The following is a 16499-nucleotide window of genomic DNA, read 5'->3' on the forward strand; positions in this document are numbered from 1 at the left end:
TTTGATTCATTCTCTCTCCCCCCACTCTATTCCCATCCTTCGGGTGGGAAACAGGATATTTTGTGAAATTCTTTCCTTCCTGTGTGGGTCTACATGACATCTTTAATTAGCAACTCCTTGCAATGGAAGTGAAAAAATAAAAATGTAACTATCCTGTCAAGGGGCTTATAATAAAGTTGCTTTTTGAGCAGGTATTTAAGGCAGCATTTTCTGTCCCTTACTAAAACTACTTATATTATTGTTTTAAAATATCACTAAAAAGACCTATTAAAAAAAAAATTGAAACATACTCCCCTGCAGACCTTGGAACCAGGGAGAGCTTTACTAAGAGCATCTCTCTTTGTGCCTCACTGAAGAAGAAAGGAATGATGTGAGAGGGACCTCTGTCTGCTTCCCCAGGCAGATCTCCAGCCAGTTGGCAAAACTCTGACCTGGAGGGAATATTTATTTCATTAATTTACCTGGGAATTGGTCAGAGTGTGATTACCTTCTGTGGAGATCCCCTGTGGCTGAGGGGTCTTTTCTAAGGGTAGGATTTTATGTTATGCAGGCACAGACAACAGTGCTGGATTGAAATGAGGTCTGAACAGAGAAAAACCTGGCAAGCTTGGAGCACCTGGCCCTGCTACTTCACTGCTTTGCTCTGTATGATGGTGTGAGTAAAGTTCTGTAAGACTCATTTAGAAGTGCTGGCCTTAAACACCATCAGTCCAGTCCAAGTGATTGCTCCCAACTCCTGGATCTCTTCTGGCCCTTTCCTCCAGATCCACTGAGAAGAAATTTCCTTTTCTAAATATCTCCAGGCTGCTGGTAGGGCTGCACAGTCCCAGGAGACACTGATATGGTTTCTGATACTCTCACACATATGGTTTTATTCTCTGATGTTTTACTTGGCATCTGGGAAAACTTATTTACACCACTACAGAGCAGCCTGCACTCGCTTTATGAAAACAAGCAGTAACCGCACAAGAAGGAAGAGCAGGGAAGAACCACGCTCTGCATACCAGTGTGGCATTCCTTCTGCACCAAAAGTGCAAGGGTGTGAACCAAGAACACCTTGGAATGAATTACAAAGTTGTGCTATCTGTAAGGTGTCTGACATGCCCCAAATGTACTCAAAGGCTGGTCTGCAAAGCACTGGAGGATCTCAGCATGCAAGAGATCACATTGGAGAAGTGTCTTACAGAAAACATATAAGAAATTTTCATGCCAAATTTGTGCGCCCAATCTCTGAGCTGCTCTCCCACACTGTCCACAACCATGACATAATATAAAGTAACTGAAGGCACTTCCTCCTGGTTTTCGCACAGATCTAATCATGAAATGTGTGTGGTCACGTTTGTACTGGAACTGCACGTACAAAGTTTGCACGCCCCAATCAGTTATCTTACAGCAGAAAATAGAAACTACTGCTACTGCCAAGGGCCAAACCCAGCACTCTGAGCAAAGACTACCAGTGTGCGAATATTATTAATAGCATTAAATGTTTTTATCACATCTTGTAAAGTGTTATCAATCAAAGTACAGGTGTTAAGCAGGTAAAGGCTGTAGCTTGAGGGAATAGATAAGAACTTTTCTCTATGGATTTTAAGCACCATTCCATAGTAGCTCTTAGAGAATGTGTCAGGATATCAAAAGGAAGAAAAGGGAAGAATTTTTTCAGGCTTGAGGCAGAAAAAAAGAAGGAATTTGGTAGATAGTTTTAGGGGAAGCATCATAGGCCTCTCAGAATGACTTTCAATGCCAATCTCCTTCCAGTCACAACCAGCTGTTGCTTATACTTATGAAATAATCTGCCTTTTTCTTTTAAAAAGCATTTTCTGGTGTTATTAACAACTATGTCTTGTGAATTTGTGAAATACATGTGGGAAAATGGGAAAGGACATGTGAGCCATGGGAGCTTGTACTCCCATGGGCATCCAATATAAATGTGCAGCAACATTACACACAGGCCTATTTGCTACGCTGGGACCTATTGCACCTTGCTTGGCTTGCACCAGTCCTGTACCAAAGTGTTATAAATATTTAATAAACAGAATATAAAGAAATCAATTTTAATGCTATAACTGAGCCCCCTATAAAGTTCCACTATTACTGCTCTGCTGTATATTACACATAATCAATTCCTCTGGCCTCTTTTACAAATGAGGTGACTTGGTGGGTTGGGGCCTCAACCTTTTATCTACATTCAGATTCCACCTGAGGTTGGGAGGCAAAATGAATCTGATAGCTTACCCTAAACCCCTGTTTGAGTACCAGGCTCAGGGCTCCTGCAACAGCAGGCTCTGCTCAAGGCTGACATAATCCCATAGAGTGGCATGACTGAACTCACTGCGCTGTGCCCACTTTCTCTGTTAAAGATGCCTCTTTCTCTCTGCAAGACCAGAAGGAGCTGTACACATAACAAGGAAAGACAAGAGACCCATGCCCATTGAAATGTGAACAAGTTTGTGTTTTTGAGCTGGAAATCTGTAATTCAGAGTAAAATTTTGTTGTTGTTGACCTCATTTTTTCCTTAAGTACTTTCTTCATCCTTTCTTCTTACATCAAGAAGGAGAAGAAATAACCCAAAGGAAAGACTGGAATAAGAGGTATGGGTTCTAAGCAGCCTAAAAAGAGGTGAAAAAGTAAAAGCTGTTTTTAGTCTGTAGTCAGTTGTTGTTTTACAGCTGGGAAGAAGGGCAGAGTTGTAGCAAAGGATTCTGCTTGAAGCAGGCATCAGGAAGCAGAGACCAGAAATTTGGTACTGCTTCTCCAGTTCTGAATTCCTGCTTCTGAAGCTGAATTCTGAAACCATGGGAAGTTCAAGCAAAAACCAGTCACAACAAAGCAAAACATTTACTCTACTAGAAAAAATAAAATAAATCTCTGCAATATTTTCTACATGTAAACTGGTATCAGAACTACCAGCCTCCTAAAACAAACCACTGCAGATGAACTTCCTCATACACAGGTGCATCTTTAAATGAGTTGATTTTGTTAGCATTTCAGCTGGCACTTGACTGTACAGTTGGTTCAGTTAAAATGTTTTTAATTACTGTATTTTATTACAGTGAACCACTCCTGTAGTCTCACAGCTATCATGAAGAGCCTTACTCTGTCTTTTTTAATCCAATGGCATAAATCTGTTTGCAAAGGCAATGCCCCTGAAAAGGTGAGAATTGCTTTGTGCCTTCACTGATGGTGGGTTGAAACTCACTTCCTGACTCTGAGCCCTTTGGAAGCTGGAGACAAAAGCCCTGAACTTGCCAGCCCAAGTTTTAGCTACCTTTGTGATCCAGGTATGGAGAAGCTAGCTGTCTAGGTGCACTGAGAAATAAGTGAGTTGATTTATCCCACTCACAAGTCTAATCTAACAGATCAGTCCCTCACCTGAATGCCCAATCCCAGTTACTAAGATTGACTAATTTGAGTAATTGAAGTGATCTTACTTAATGTTTACCTTAAATGATCTGGCAGTCTGATTCAGTTAAAATTTCAAATAGTCTCTGTGCTTTTGATCTCAAATTGACTTCAAAATCAACACAGGCTTGGCTCAGACAGAGTCCAAAATCCCTGTAGTATATCCTGTACCATAACCATGCTCAAGCACTCTTCCTGATTTTACCAGCTTAACTAAATCTCACCTCGACCCATCACACCTCTATTGCAAAGTGGGGTCTGAGCTGCAGGACAATGCTACAGAAACTCCTGAGGCTGAAAATAGGAGGGGGGAAGGAGGGAGATCTCTCTACCTCTTTCTTTAAGATGCTGTGATTTGATGGCTGCTTATCTCCTCAGATATAAGAAACTGTCTGTGCGTAATAAGATCAAGAGCCAGCATGTCCTTTCTACACAAGTGACACTTAATTACTTTATATAAGACACCAGAAAAAAGCATTTCTATGAATGAAAGCTCAAAGCACGTTGAATCCTTTAAAAGCTTTCCTTCTCCCTCATGCTGACTTCACAGCACTGCTACAGAGAGAAGAGCTTCTAATATTCAAGGGCACTACACAAGGCACACCACTTCTTTTAACATGAAAAGCCCTCCTTAGTTATATATGCTTTTAACAGCTCCGTTCCTTTGTGTGTTTGTTTAACAGGTACAGTGTAGGTACTTCAGAGCAACTCTATAATAGTCTTTTCAACAGTGACTTAGGACCCTACCTACAGGTGTGGAGTGCTGAGCTTGCTGGTTTTCTGAACTGTGACAGCTAAGTATGCAGGCAGATGCCTGGGGAGGATATTTCAAGTCAATTCTGCAACTAAACTTGTACAAAAAAAAGACTCCCAGGCACCTTGTTTACAACCTGGTATAACAATATACCTTTGAAAATTGCTTTCTAAAGATATTTTGGCTCTCATTTCTCTGTTCATGCTGAGGCTTTTTGCTGCTAATTCCTGATTTTAAAACCAAGGGAGCATAAGTGCAAATAGCTGCAGACACACAGCCAGGCACCCGAGGCCTATTAATATCATTACCTGTAATTAGCATCTCTCTTTATCATTTACCCTTTAATACTGTTGAAAGGAGTAATGCGTAAACACTTCCAAAAATCTGGTCCTAAGAGGTGAAGTATTTTCAGGTTAAACAGAGGTTCTCAGCTCCCTTAGAAATACTGCTTTATTATTCCTTTTTTTACCTTGAGTCTACAGAAATGTTTGTATACCACCTAAAACCACAAAGCCTGATTTTTATTAGGCTCTCGGTAACACTGGTAGGTTATTATTCTAAGATACCATCGTGGAAAAACTTCAGTTATAACTTAATTAATTTAAACACTGTCATTACTTTTGAATGGAAGCATTTTATCCAAGCAAAGGATCGTTCCTAAGTGGCTATATTTGTACTGCAGAATAAGCATGGTTCTAGGGTTCAGCTGAGGTCGGCAGTTGGTTATTGTATTAACACTTATGTTATACTGCTGCCTACAGGTCCATATTTAAAGTTAGGGCGTAACACTAACTTGTGCTTAAACAAGGCTCTTGTCCTGAGCCTTATAAAACATGCAGGATAAGAAAGGTATGGGAGAAGGTGCATAGCCAAAGCAATTTTATCTTTTTGACACATTTTAACACAATCATTTTTTGTGAATACAATTGAATGTATCTCTTCAGCTGCCTCGTAGCCATGACACAAAGGGCTGGTTTTATTTTGTTTGTTTGTTTGTTTCAGTAGAGCTGCATACAGGAAAGCAATTCAATAGGAAGAGGGTGATGCGGGTGCTTGTGTTAGTGGTACTATGGAACTACTGGGAATGCCAGCCTTCCCTGCAACAGGGAGTATGGAACAGGTACTATGGAACAGTGGCAAAATCACTGATGATTATTTGTAGCAAACTCTGATTTACATTTGTGGACAAACACGTATTTTCTAAAGCAAACATAGGTGTACTTTGAAATTCTTACGTATACAGGTTATGCACAGAAAACACAAACTTCTAATACCTAATCTATAGTCTACATAACCCTTCCATGTTGCCCATGGACACTAAGAACTTCTCACATTGTAGCTCACTAGTATAATGAAAAATGAAATGTTACACTTGCCATCCACTTCATCAAAATAAAAAAATAAATAACTCTTGGGAATTCTGGGGTAAAGAGAAGGCAATTTTCTTCTTCAGTTCATGTTCACAGTTCTTCCTTGGGCCAGTACCTCTAATTGCCACAAACATGTTTTGGATTTTAGAATACTGTCTGAATACTAGAAGTTTTCAGCCTAGTGCCTATAGAAGAGCAAAGCACATCTACAGACACTGCCTGTCCTTACACAACTGATTTTGACAACCCACAATGCCACTGACTTCAGGAAAAGCTAATGGCAACTGAAATGGTGTTCCTCCATGTGCCACAATACTGCATTTGCCTGTAAAAGAGATCCCTTTATTTGAACTATTAGCAAACTGCCATCACATGAAGATCATATAACCTAATAGAAATGTTAGCATTTCACAGTCAACATCCCCTGCACCCTGGAGGCTGGCTGAGGTATTCGTCATCTCTAATTAACTTTGTCTAACGTTCCTAATGCTAGGAAGTGATTGCCACTATACAATTTTCTATGTAATGATTGGTCAATTTGTTGTAATATGTCATCAGGATTATTGAATTATTAGCTATAATTACAATCGCAGAGTCAATAGCAGAGTCACAGCAAGGGTAAGTAAACACTACAGAATTATGAGGAATGGGAATACCTTTCTAACAGCTATGGCATATTAGTAGTACAGAGACCACCCACCGTAACAGTGAGGCACAGTGATAAATTCCTGCTCAGAGAAGATGGAATTGGGTATTTCCCCTTAATGGACTGAAGTCATCTTGGTGACATCCCTTTAAAGCTCCTCTCTGGTTTCTACCCACCATCTGTGGAGCATGTGTGTTAGGTGGTTTAAACTAGGTAAAAAACATGCATCTTGCCAGACTCAGTTTACAGCTACCACTTGGAAATCATACACTGATCATACCTGAGGATGTACCTTTCACACTCACAAAAGTTTACAGCCTGCTTTCATACACCACTTCAATTACCCCAAGTCCTATTTTCAGAAGTGGCCTGAAAACTTCCCACAGCCTTTCAAGGCAGAGGCAGATGCTTCATTCTCCAATGCCCAGATCCTCAAACAGTGTATAGGCATTAATTTCTTGGTATCATTGATAGGTTATATGATCTCTTGGAGAGCTCATCTTAGTTATTTCTGAGAATGGCTCCACAAGGTCCTCTATGGAAGAAAGGTTTGATGGAAGTGACTACTGCTTTTCATTATACTTTTCAAATAACAGAATATTTGCTTTTAAATGCTGGACCCCACTTTTCAGACGTATTCAACATTTTAAAGAATGCCAAAATTTTAGAAAAAGAGAATATCCAGATCAAGTTTAGTACTTTCAAGGAACCCAAAGGAAAACTGTTTGAGACAAGATATTCCAGATTTCAATCTGACTTCAAGGTGTGCTGGGAAATGGCCAGAGAGTTGAGTGGATGGAAACACAACCAGCAAATTCCAGCAGAGACTGCAAGATTCAAGGTCTAATTTAGGGCTGTTGCATAGATTATCTAGCTGATGTGCAATCACAGCCTCACAGGTTGAAAACGTGACACCATGTTTTGAAACAAGAAACAGATCATTAAAATTAAATCAGCACAATTAACATCACAACTGAAGCTTGTTCAACCAGCTGTGGATATCATTCGAGCCACCCTTTTGGAGGAATTTGAAGTCAAACATTTATAGTTATTTTACATGTTTACAGCTGCCACAAAAGAATTCTGGGTAGGCTGCAGCTCTGCCAAAACCCAGGGTAGGCCACAATGGTATTGGAGCTGAAAGCAGCTGGACTACAGCAGTCAACCAGAGCCATACGCTGATTTGCTGTGTGCACCTGTGTCCTGCCCTAATGGCCCTTACTTAGTCTGTTTCAGTGGAAGAGAAAAAGGTTGCTCAAGCTTTAGCTATGGTGAAAGCGATTTCTGAGTAACAAAACTGTAGCTGTAGTCCTGCACCCTTTTTTGGAAATTTGGCACAGCTGTTTGTTGAAGAGGAGGTCTTGATCCAAGCTGGCTGGGTGACAGTGCAGTATGTTCATTCCAAAACTCTGCAGGTATTCCAATACATCTATGATCTTGAAATGAAAACAAAAGCTTTTCATCTGGAAGGATGTTGAGACATTTATTTTTGGGTTAGAGAGATCAAGTTTTCAATCAAGCTTTCAGATCAAACATGACTGGAGACCTCAACCTGGAGTACTGAAAACTCCCCATTCATCAACACAAGGCTCTCTGCAAAACATTTTGACATTCAAGCAGACATATATCTCAGTTAAAATTTATTTCATCAAACGTGTTCTGACCAATTCTATTCTTGAGATGACATTGTGTCACCAGTCTGTGGAAGGATTGGTATTAAAAAAAAATGAAAAAAACCTCATAAAAATAGAAGGCTGGAAAAGAAGCAGAGCAACCACCAATTGGTCAAAAGCCATTTGTCAGCAAAATTAAATATAAATGTAGACATATTCTGTTTCATCACATACTGTTCCTTCTAGGGGTGAAGGGCACTTAAAGTCATTTCTCTATTTTGGAATGAGACTGTAAGACAAACAGTTTATCTTCAGCTTGGCAAAAGAAAGTTACATTAACGTCCATCTAGACAAAAGTGGTGCGAAACAGAAAATTTTACAGTTTAAATAGTATCTCTTCTTCAGCTGAGTATAAACTACTTCTTTTTCAAAGGATGCAATTGCATGCCACTGCTTTGATAGAAAAATTCCAGGGAATTTGGGAAGCACAAACCCATGTGCACACACACATGCATATATATATATATAAATATATATATATGTACTATATATATATATACATGCACACTACGTAGGATTTATGCATAGATATATTGGTGTATACATGCATACAAATGACATCTAGAGTTCCATTAAAATACTTTTCCTGCCTCCTTAATAACCATAGTTACAGTAATCAATCTCCTTAGATGGAACAGAACAGGACTAAGCTCTGCATTCTCCGATCACCAGTATTCATACAAGGTAATTTTACGTTTCATTTGCACTAGTGATGACAATCAATTTTTCCCCATAAGAAATTTTCTAGTAAAAGGAATGTTTGAAATGTTGAAAGATTTCCCCAAAGAAAGGTTCTTGAAACGAATGGGAGCTCATTTATCTTTTTCTTTGCATGTTGGGAATGGAGAAAATTATGAATCTCTCTCCTCACACCATTATGTTATCAAACTACAAGGAAGTATGAATGGCATTATTTCTGATGAAGCAGAAACTGGAGGGAAAAAAAAAAAAAAGCAGAGAAAATGCAGTGTTTAAAAGCCAACCTCCTATTGGGTGGAAACATCACCATTTTTCATTCTAACAGTCTTCTCACCTTTTTAGAGGAAGATGAACTGAAACATGATGCACATTTTCTGTCAAATTTGAAACAGTATTTCAAAAACACCTAACTTCTCATGAGACTTCATAGTTTGCTCTTTTATTTACTTTGAAACAAATTTCAGTGTATTCTACTTTGCATTTTGAATTATCTGAAATTTCAAACTGAAAACTTCAAAGCAAGCCATCTCCGCAGCCATTACTTTTGCATGATTTTGATCAAAGCCATGGAAATTCCTGGTTCCACCCTGGAATAATGAACTGGTCCTGGTTTCACTTGAAATCCAGCTCTGAGGAGCTGACTTACCTATCTGGCTTGAAAGGATCCCGCTGTCTTCACCTAACCTGAGAGCATCTCCCCAGAACAAAGCTCTCCTCCAACTGGAGCACATCCATGCAACAGTCTTCATCCTTACTATGTGGGGGGCATCAATGTTTCGCTGTCAACCTCCAGTTTACCAATCTCCTCCAAGTTCAGAAAGCTCTTTCCTCTGTGTCCTGAAGATCAAGGTTTTTTAACAATTCACTCACTAGCTGTGTTTGCCTGAAGAGACCCTCCCACCGCTCTTTTATCCTCTGAAGGCAGGCCAATTTTCAGCTACAGCCTGATGGTTGCCTGGGTTAACCTCTGCCTTGTTTCATGAGGCTTACAAACCCCAATACACATTCTGAATAGCGTGTCTGATCACACTTCTTTGGCAGATAACCAGAAAAATAGGAAAGCACAAGCATGAAGCTCCTATCATCTTCTGGGGGAATGCCCAGCAGGCAAGCAGGCAATCATTCTTGTGCATTGATTTCTAGGTTGTTTGCAATGGAGACCCAGAAAAGGCAGCTCTGCAACAGTACTGTAAAAACACCATTTCAGTGCACATGCAAGGCAAGGCCCTGGTGTTGCATTAATGCCGCATTTTCTCCTACAGTGACTTTGAGATGAGCATCTTGATAGAACTTTTTAGCCCTGAAATATGTGACACTAAGACGGCTGTTAAAGATGAAGCCCACCCCTAGCTTAATTCAGATAATTTATATTCAAGTATTCTGGATTTGATTTTTCATTTTTCAGTTCAAGGCCTTTTATTCCATAGGCAGTTTTGCTATTTTTAAGACATCTTTCCATTACACTGGATACCTCTACTCTCGTCAACAGTGACTGCATGCTGAAGCAGTATGTAACAACACAGGCAACAGGACTTGTTTTACTTCAGCTTACTTTGAGTGTTCACCCTTCACTGAAGCGTGTGGGGGGTGTTGTCTGAAAGCAGGTTCAGGTTCAAATGGAAACTTTAGGCAGGAGAATCCAGGTTTTGTCGTTGGTCTAGCCTTCAGTCAGCAGAAAATTGTCCCTCTGTATAAGTGGAGCCCTACAGGCTCCTCTAGCTGACTCTGGGGGTTGAATACATTCTCTGGACACACAGAATTCTTAGAGCGTAAGTTATCCTTCCTAAAACTGGATGTTGCCAAAATAAGTGGAATTTAAAGGAATATGCATATTTGCCTCAGTGTTATTTTCTTTTTCTTTTTTCCTTTTTCTCTTTTCTTCTTTCTTTTTTCTTTTTTCTTTTTTCTTTTTCCTTTTTTCTTTTTTCTTTTTCCTTTTTCCTTTTTTCTTTTTCCTTTTTCTTTTTTTTTTTTTTTTTTTTTTTTTTTAATTAGAAAAACTAAGCAGCTCAGAATTCACAATTAAATCCCAGCTCCTTAGGACTCTGTTCTCCCTTACATATTTCATTGCTTTGCCCCAAATCCAAAACATACATTTAACCACCTCTTGCTAAGGTCAGTAGGATTTATTTAAATCCCTGTCCTCCCTGAAACACAGAGGAACCCAACTCCCCTGCTCTTATATCACGTAATCTTCTCAGATTTGTTCCATAGCGTGGCCTGGGAAAGAAATTGTTTCAAGGTGTACAAAGCATCTGCTGCTGTTGATGGACTAAAACCGCTGAGGAGCTGTTGCCAGGGGAAGAAAAAAAAAAAGATCCCCCAGGGCAAAACAGAACACACAGGAGGAGAAAAGAAAGTGGGGCTGGAGGCACAGAGTCCCCCTCGGACTCAGCCCTTCTTCCAGATTTACTGAATTCAGTGTGGGCACTGGGTCTGGCCAAGCTTGCTCATTATCTGCGTTTATCTGTTTGAGGCCTCACAAAGCTGTTCTAAAAACAGCAGCTCTGACTCTATTTCCTGGCAATTTATTACCTGATAGTGTGTCAGCTGAGGGCACCCAAAGCTGCTTATTGCTTAGAAATGTGTTTCCCCACACAACATCCTCCTGAAGACACCTGCATGGCTGCGGGGAGGAAGGGGAAAGAGGCAAAGGTGTGCCACCTCTTCACAACTTGGAAACACACCGAAATGTTTTATCACCCACATTGATTTGTTGATCTCCATTTACAGTGCAAGAAATTGGACTACACACCCAGAGGCAGCAACATTAAAATTTATAACCCCCCCCTCCATGAAGCCAGATCTCCCTCATACACGGCAACAGATTTGAAAGGAAGGGAAGACAGGCACAAGAAGGGAAGTGTGAGATGGAGGGCAAAAGCCAAGGGAAAGTCCTGGAGCCTGTTAGTCCTTCCCTTAATCCTTAGTCTTAAACTTTCTCTTGTACGTGCTGCCTCCCCAGAGCCATTTTCTCACGTTAACACAGCCAGCATGCCCTGCTCTCACTAAGCAACATGGCTTGTTAACAGCAATCAAATTAGAATCCACCTTTTAGAGCTCTAAAAGCTAAAGCAATCAAATGGGTAGGTACATAATCATACTTTTCTTCACATATTTTGGGGTCAGACATATATGCAACTTTCTCTCCTGCAGCTTCATTCCTAGTCACCAACAGAGCCCTCCTTTACTCAATTTTAGTGATAACAATTTTCTCCTTGTCGAATGACACTGCCAATATTTGTCACACCTTCGACTGGGTGCTTAAAGCAGGTGCACACATTAAACCTTCCAAAGAAAGGATCTGAGTATCAGATAGGGATATTCCTCAGCATAAGATTTCACAGTTCACTTCAGTATACAGTGGATAACAAATAACATTGTATTCCACAGATTTTTATCAAACTATTTCAATGAAGGACTTATCTCAGACCAACTGTTAGATACAAACCAAGGTTTTATACAACAAAGCCCACTGGAAGACAGAGCAAATAACATTGAAGTAGTGGATCATTTATATACTAAGCATATTTTCCAACTAAATTCTGTCTTATCTAACAATGCAAAGCTTTGTTTTGAAGCAAGTTCTACTACTACTGCTCAAGAAACCTTTCCTCAATATCACAGTGAGAGTAAATTTCTCAAATACTAATTCACAGCACTTTTTAAAAGAACATGTTTATAGAGGTTGGAAGGAAGGCCAGATCAAGTTGATGCATCATGGCAGTACATATGTGTGAAATGAATTGTTTTAATAGGAAAGAAGATGAAGATAATCTCTCCACTCTGTTTTCTTTACTGCTTTTGACCCTTTTGGTCATCTCTGTGAAAGTAACACTGGCCACTTTTGTTTATTTTTCTTTAATTGAAAATTTTTAACTCTGAAAGCTGAAAAAAAATGAGGTATCATGCTACACCAGCACATATCCTTGTTTCCAGATGCAGCTGCCTCAGTATGCAAGGGAAAAGGTGATTTCTGTCCTTCTCCCTGAGTTTGTGCTCTATTTGCAGTAGCCACCGTCTGTAGAGAGCAGTTTGGGTTTGCTTTGTGCTTACTCCAGGTATGCTAAGGAGCTGCATGGAAAGGGGCCTTACCTGTAGACAGCCTAAACACTTGTAAAGTTGGTGGAAATAGGACAGACTCTGACAAGCAGGGGGAAAACTCCTCAGAGGTGCCCTATTATCAGACAGAAAACTGGGCATGTTGATATTATACAACACAAATGCAGCACTTGAATCATAGCATAAAGCTTGGGATTTTGGTGGTGAAATCTGAGTGGAGATCTGAAATCCAGAGGCTCCCCTTACCAACATTTCTGTGATCCCAAGGCCTTACTCAGATAAGAAAAATTTCCCATTCCTGGATGGTTGCCGAAGTTGCCTTTATAGTGTAGTTTCTTATTTTCTTTCTTTTCTTTTTCATTTATTTTTTCTGTTTTCCTAGCAAAGAGGGATAGACAACTAGACATAACAGGTAAGAATTCTTGTCATACATTTGAAGGAGAAGAGAGAGCCTAGAGAGACAAAACCAAGTTTCTACTGTTCTTTTGTCCAACAGACTAGAAACTGGAGACTTCTTTCAGCAGACTTGGGTATGTTGGTCCAGATCTTATCTTACCTCATGTCTAGGGCACAGACTTGGATCCAAAGCCCTGTGTCCCATTCCAGTGTCCTGTGAAGCAGTACTGAGAACTCCAAGAGTAAGCCTAATACAGCCTAGTTACATCCCATCCAGGATCTGAGCTAGTATTTTATTTTGTTGATCAGTTTTAATGGCAAGCTTGGAGCTTGCACAGGTTTCTCCAGGTCAGTGATTGCTGTAGACATGCCCTAAGAATACCCTACATTCAGCTCTACAGAAAAGTGCTGGCAATAAGCGTATATTTATCCTAATGCTAAGCAGGTACACCGAGTCACTCTTCAATTAGGAGAGCAATTCATTGTCCAAGGTATTCCACAAGGCACTTGGATCACACATGAGCCAGTGGTAAGGCTTCTCTCATTCCACAGAGAGTATTTCTTTGCCCAGATAAGCTGTGGGTGCCTCATCCCTGGAGGCATCCAGAGCCAGATTGAGTTGGACTCTGGTAGGTGGCAATCTTGTCCATGGTATGGGGTTGAAACTATCTGGTCTTTAAGGTCCCCTCCAATCTAAGCCTATGAGTCTCATCTTGGACAGAAAAAATATATTTTTCATTCAGCTGCTGGTAAACAGTTATAGTCCAAAGGCTTTTTCCTAGTTTTTCTGTACTAGATAGCCTCTACCAGACCAACTACACTGACACCCATCAACCACAAAGCCTACAACTCATGGTGCATTTGAGCTTAACAAAAGCCTTGCTACACTGCAATAATTAAGTCCATCAGGCTCTCAAGCAACCCTTGCAGACTTCACAGGTCTCTTACAGGTACAAAGTAGCACAGTAGCAAACCGAAAAAACAGCACATGGCTCCATTTCCCAGCGTCAGTAAGAACACTTGCTAAGAATGCAGGATCAAGCCATTACAAGGAAATGTGCTCATTTCTGCATTGCACTTGGAGCACTTCTGAGGTTACTGTTCTGATGTAATCTGGACTTCTTTTCTCAAGACTGCAGTCATGCCCAGATGTATTCCTTTGGCAAACAAGAAGACAGTTTGTCTCCCCAAATCTGGGAGTGACTTTTCTGTGCTGCCTGTCCTTGCAGCTTGTGTGTCTGTAAAAAGCACCTCAGTTGTGCTAGGCAGCTCTCTATGCTGCACCCTTTAGCACCCTTCCAGCTCGTTTCAGAATGCACTGTAGCCACAAAGTGGGGCTGGAATTTTACCATACAAGTTAACATTTTTTGCAAGGGATAACTTCCTTGTTTAAACTATCTGAGCAGTAGGAAGGTGGAGCACCTTAATAATTTGCTTTTCTCTTTTATTAGTGAAATAAAATGCTCAAAATATCTGAGGGTGTTGGAAGAGAAGTCTCTCTTATTGCATTCCTTTGCAGGCGGCATTGCTTTTGCAGGACACCTGTCTGCATGAAACTCTGTAAACGCTTCTTAACAGGTCCCCAGGTAGCAGAAAGAACACAGCTGCTAAAGAGCGTTAATGGCAGGACAGCTGCTTGGCTGACAGAATTGGAACCAGCACGTGCATGTGCTGGGACTGTAAACAGGAATGAATTTTCCTAAAAGCTTTATAAGTAAAAATGTTTATTTTTGGAATATTAGCAAAATAAAAGAGTTACAATGTTCCTTTAATTTTAAGTCAAAACGTAATGACATGCAGCTTTTAAGAAGGTTTATTTTATAGAAAAGTCTTAAATTGAAACAAGGTGGCTTAGAAACAACTTCAGAAATACCAAGGATTTCTTCTAGATGTATGTATAAAACACACTTAGGCTTTCTCTTTTTTTTTGCCCTTAATGTGTAGTAAAATTGGTCATGAAATCCTTCTTTCTATAAACCACACATCAGGTACTGGGGAACCCTTTTCTGGCTGCCAAGTCTGCCATAGATAAAAAAAATGCTTGGTGTATGGTGTGTGGAGATGTCACAAGGTAGGTGGAATAGGTCCTTCACAGGCTAAGGTAAATCCTTTGATCACTGTGAGTCGCTCCCAACTTGGGTTACTCTATGATTCAATAAAACAGAGATTTTCTGTTTCAAGGATGGGCTCCAAAACACCTGATTCTTAATCTCAGCCACAGCCTTCCTCTGAAGCAAAGAACTCATTCAGTGCCAAAGAAGTGCCCTGTTTTGGTGGACACAACTCAGACATGAGACTGCTTACAAACAACTAGCATCCTTTTGGAACCTCAAGGACCTTTTGCTCAGATCTATGTTGCCTTCTGTGCTTTAGCTTTCACAGCTGTGAAATGGAGATAGCACTACTTAGAAAGTTTGCTCTGCCAGCTGCTGCAGTGATTCAACCAGGAGTGTTTAGGAAATCTTCAAGCCCCTTTGAAGGAAGCCAAAGTGTAATTTGTGTTGGTAAAGAACTCTATTTATTTGGTTTGGAAGGTTCATTTCAGGACAGCAGAACTCAAACCCCAACCTACTTTCCCCACAGCACTTTAAACACAGCACTCCAGACCTCACCATGTGAGCAAAGCTCACCTTGTCCTCTTGAAATGCTATCACTACCTAGTTAGGATAAACAGAGACCTTTAAAAACCTACAGATTTCATCCTGTTTCTCAAAGTCTCTTGAAGGCATTTCCTACCGCCCCTACTACACAGCCATGAAGCAATCGGTGTGCTTCATGAAGGGGTGGAAATAGCAGCCCCATTACCTGTACATAGCTGTTCACAGCTTCTCATCCTGAGCCTGGAGCTGAGTTCAGTTTAAAGTTATTAATTGCCTTTTTCACAGCTGGCACCACAAGCCTCGCATGTTGGCTCAAAGCGTGATGTGATAATTAGGCAGGGTGAGGAATCTTTATAGGTTTTGTTCTTTGGCAGTATTTTGCCTTTGATCTTCTCTGCCCTCCTTTCCAGGAGAGTTATAGCATGCCAGCAGGAGCCGGTCCGGGCCTTTCATCAACCTGGGGGGAAAACTTCTTCCCATGCCCCACAGCACTCTGCTCTAAGTCTTAAACTTTCCATTCAGTTGACTGTTATGTGCTAGCTGTGAGGTGCCTATCATCAGAGAAGCATGTATGGTGCACCTTCCACCACAACACAGATCAAATCAACACATTAAAAGAGCAGCAGGAACAAAGTTCAGTAACTAAATACACGAATAAACAGGCTTCTGCTAATGCTTTTTCTACAATAACTTGTTTGAAACCTTGTCTTTTTCTCTGCAGATCTGACAAAGGTTTCTCACTGAGGCTCCAGATTCTAACTCAAACAGATAATTATCTTACTTACTTTGCAGTTACTTATTGAATAATTATTAACCAGTTAACGGATGGTATAGAAATAGTTAAACAAATGAAGGAATAAGTCTGAGAACATTTATGGCTTTCTGAATTAACTGTTT

The sequence above is a fragment of the Coturnix japonica genome, chromosome 2 (genome assembly GCF_054131305.1).
Source record: "Coturnix japonica strain WE chromosome 2, WE-NBRP24, whole genome shotgun sequence".
Classification (NCBI taxonomy): domain Eukaryota; kingdom Metazoa; phylum Chordata; class Aves; order Galliformes; family Phasianidae; genus Coturnix; species Coturnix japonica.